The following is a 4,541-nucleotide window of genomic DNA, read 5'->3' as shown; positions in this document are numbered from 1 at the left end:
AAAATATTAATATACCTTTATACAAATTTTCATATGCAATATAATATCCACAAGGTAAAAGCAGATTATAAAAAGAAATCTCACACAAAATGCAGCCAAATGACAAGCGTTCATATAAAATGCTCAAATTCATTAATATGTGTGGAGAACACAGATGATATCCATCACTTGATACTAACCAGACTAACGAAAGCTAAAATACAGTCGATATTCCGCGCTGATAGGAAGACAGAGAATATTATTTGCAAACACTGGTTCCTTGGAAAGTTTATTACCCACTGGAGAAGACACTCTGATATTTTGTAGTAAACTTGTTTTATCAACAACAACAATGACAACATTAATGGCCTCAAATATCCTTTTATCCATTCTAACCTGATTGTTGCTTCCATACAGATAGTCATTAGTATATAAGGATATTATTTAATGCATTCAGCTTCTTGCAAGGGAATTGCCAAATCCTGCTCTAATGGCAAGAACCCTAGAAACAAAGTGAATGTCAACTGATGGCAAAATGGTTGGAAAAAGATTGTTTAGCCATCTAAAAAGGGGACATTATCCATAAATACATGATTACACTTATGTGATTATATTATTTGGCATATCATCAAATAACTTTAGATTATTTATAGACAGGTATATGTAGAAAATCTTAAAATTCTACCAATATTGGGGCAGAGGAGATGGCTCAGTGGCATAAGTGCTACCCTGGCAAGCGCAAGGGCCTGAGTTCAATCCCTGGTCCTTCCAAAAATAAAATTCTACCAGTACTGTACGTTGAGGTCTATGGTTGGCTGGGCTTGTGATCTCGAACATAGATGTATCTTCTCATGCAACAATGGTTAAACTAGGTCCTCTAAATGTAGTCATTCTATCCTGATGCTTCAGAATCACATGAAGCGGATCTTAAAAATGGAATTCATTGATTCTACTGTATTTCCATCAAGTACAAATGATTTTTATATATAGTTAAGCATGAAAGTATTGTATGTTCCTTGTATGTAGATGTCTCCCAAATCCACATGCAGTGATGGGTGGGCAGTTTTGGAGGTGGCTGGATTAGGATATGTGAATGAAGTTTAAGGGTGTGAATCTGGAATTAAGTGTGTGGATAATGGATGCCCTACTCTGGGTACAGTTGGCACTGTCAATAGACTTGTAGGGACAGAAAGAAGGCAGGCTCGCTGCTGCTGCTGCTTGCTGCTTTTGCGTCTCCTTGCTGCTTTCCCATGGACTGTTTCTTCTCTGTGGTGCTCCTCCACGTGCCACTGTGCCTTTGAGCCAGCTGGCTTTTGATGGAGACCTACAGATGGTGAGCTGAAATAAACCTTTCCTACTTTAACTGTGAATATGTGGCATTTTGTCTCAGCCTGAAGACATTAACTAAGACAATACGTTGTATCTTCCCTACATGAATATTTTCAAGTATATTCTTAAAATTCACTTGTGCATGATAAATATTCATATAAAGAGAAGAATATATGTAGAGTAATTCAGCACTAAACTTACTGATAGTCTATAGACTGGTTGAAAGCTCACCCTTCTATGGAATTGATTTTTTAAAAAATAGTTAGCAAGCATATGTATTAATCATGTAGAATATGATATTCCAAATGAATATATATATATATATATATATATATATATATCTATCTATATTGCAATGGATAGATCAAGCAAATTAAATTGGCATGCATTATCTCATGTAGTCATATTTTTGTGATACAAACACAGAATTACCTTTTCTTAGTATTTTGTAAGAACACAGTAGATTATTATATAGAGTAAGAATACTGTAAAAGATCCCTCAAATATATCTGTCTTTTTGTATGTCTGTCTCCCTAGTATCCCCTCTAATTTACTAACCACCATTCTACTCTGGGGTATGAGTTCAGCACATTTACATTCTCCATGTGAGATCCTGTGTGACATGTCTTTCTGTGCAAAGCTTCTTTAATATTAGTCTTTCCCAGTATCATCCACCTCATCAAAAATGACATTTCTATCACTTTAAAGGCTGAAAAATGTTTCAATTTATATTCATACTGCATTATCTTTATCCAATGATGAACACTGAGGTTAATTCACATCTTGGTTATTGTGAATATGGGTGTGTACCTATCAATTTGACATAGTATTTTTTTCTTTATATACTGAAGATGATTGTGATATAATAACTTTATTTCTGGTTTTCTTTTTGCTGTTTTTTTTTAAAGTAGGACTACTTTTGGGAAAAAGGAATGGGGAACCGGAATAACTCCTGAGAGCTAGGTGGGGTACTGAAGAGGTTGCTCTATTTCTAGTTTTCTTTGGAAATTTCATAAATTTCTTCTGTAACAACTCTACTCATTCACATTATCAGAAGAGTATACAAAGGGATCTCTTTTCCTGCTGTGTTGTTTTTCTAATATTTGTAGTATATTTTTATTACTCCCCTCTTAAATAGTTAGCTTTTGTCATTGTAAGTGTATCTCTTTTTCTTTGTATTTTAATGGGCTAAGTGTGACAGAGACTTCTGCTTCTCCTGAAAATCAGAGAATTTGAGTGATCATCCCTTCATGACCACAGTGACCTCTGGGCAAGTGGCTTTCTCCTCTTAATTGGACATGTTCTTTCTGCATGGCACATTTCAATTCCAGCCCTTCCATTCAGTTTCATTATCTGCCTGGTCACTCTAGGCAAATGCATTTATTTGGGAATGAATGAGTCCTAGCTATTGGCACATCTCATTTTACTGCGTGACTAAATCACTTGCTTAGTGCTGCTATACACTCTCATCCTATCCATTCAGTTCAGAACTATGGCCTCTGCTCCCAGGAGCAGGATTTTCAGAACCTTATTGCTCTCAATGCTCCCCTGCAGCCCTCCTTTCCATCTCAGATCAGAAATAGGCACCCTATCTCCCCCTCCTTATCTGTGTGCTTACAGTTTTGTCTTCTTGCTCAGAGTGGTTCCAGAGTTACCTGACAAACAAGCAGATTGGAGAGGCTGGGGATGTGTCTGTCATCTATAACCTTACTTACATATCTGTTGTCATTTTCTCTGAAGGATTATCCATTAACAAGAAAAGGTGTAAAACTAAACACCTTTGTTCTTATACTTTCTTGCTTCTTTGTCACCACAATAGTTTGATCTGAAGTTCTGCTACATCAGTTGTAATGAGGCCAGTAGAATGGAAGGGAAAGAAAGTTCTCACTATTATTGTAGTTTATTCTTGACTTATTGTTATTGCAATAGTATGTAATAATTTCAGATAAAGATTTCTAATGCACGATTATACAATAAAGACAGTAACATATTACACTGGCCAATTTAGCATTCATATATGGAGGGGAGCTTGCTCACTTGGTTGCTTTCCACAGGGTTCCTTAAAAATTTCCTAAGTGTACTTCCACAAAAATACATTTCTATTCATTTTTCTAGTAAACTTGTTTTTAAATGGGCACCAATTAAAATTTATTTATGCTTTGCCAAGTATGCAGGTAATTTTTTATTTTTGCAAACATCCCTAGAGCATATTAAAGGTGTTAAAAATCCATGGTTTCACACTGATGCCTAAGCTTTCTGAATGGCTTCTTAGATCCATCCTGATTTCAGGCCAGAGAGCTGACAGATTTTCTTCTTCTGCCAACTGGTGTCTGAAATTCCTAATCCTTTGAGTTGTAGCACTATCCAATAAATAAGAAAAATTGTCCATTGAATAACATAAGGATTAGAAATTACAGCACTCCAGATTCCAATGAAAAACTAAATAATGCTCTTTATCCCATGGCTTAAGGCCAGCATCTGTGCTCGCTCCTTTCTGGTGCCTCATGCTCTGGATGCACTGCACTGCCCAGAGACCCTTCCATTTCTACACTGCTGCAGGAAGCTGCTTGTAGGTCCACCTTCCTCCACCTATTCATCCCTATGTGCTCCCACAGGGTCCATTTGCTGCTGAGGCCCAGCAACAGCTATCTATTGACTGAGGCATTAACAGTCAGTCAGCCTTTTCTCCCAGGTGTTGCTGGAATCTGAACCATGGGGACTCAGAAGCAGATTCTACCAAATGCAGTCCACAGCAGCAACCACTTCCTCCAATACCATGTGTCCTTTTTAGTCATTTCACCTAGTCCAACATCATACTGTATGTCTCAGCAAGATGAGGCTGTGTACCATTGAGCAATTTGTGTGTCAATCCATTCTTCAAAATTGAGCCATCACAGACTTGTCCTAAAAGGATAAGTAAAAGGAAATAAGTGTAAGCAGCTGAAAATATTCTAAATCATAAATAGGAATGATAAAAAAAAACACTATGGCTTGTAAGAGATTCCCAGCCCTCTCAAGCACACACACTGTAAGGAGATTAGAAGCGAAATTCAATCTCTGCAGCCCTGAAATTACTTCTCTATCAACATTCTATTCAGGTTTGTTGTGACCTCTGTTTCTTTTCCTTAATGCTCCTAGACTTTTTCTTTAGAAATCAGTCTTATTGGATAGAGGAAGTTAATATTTCACATAAACCTTAAAAGAAAAAGTCACAGGGAGAAGATGAAGGGAAA

This window comes from Octodon degus, unplaced genomic scaffold (assembly GCF_000260255.1).
Source record: "Octodon degus isolate 3935 unplaced genomic scaffold, OctDeg1.0 scaffold00292, whole genome shotgun sequence".
Taxonomy (NCBI): Eukaryota; Metazoa; Chordata; class Mammalia; order Rodentia; family Octodontidae; genus Octodon; species Octodon degus.
This window is presented reverse-complemented; position numbering follows the sequence as displayed.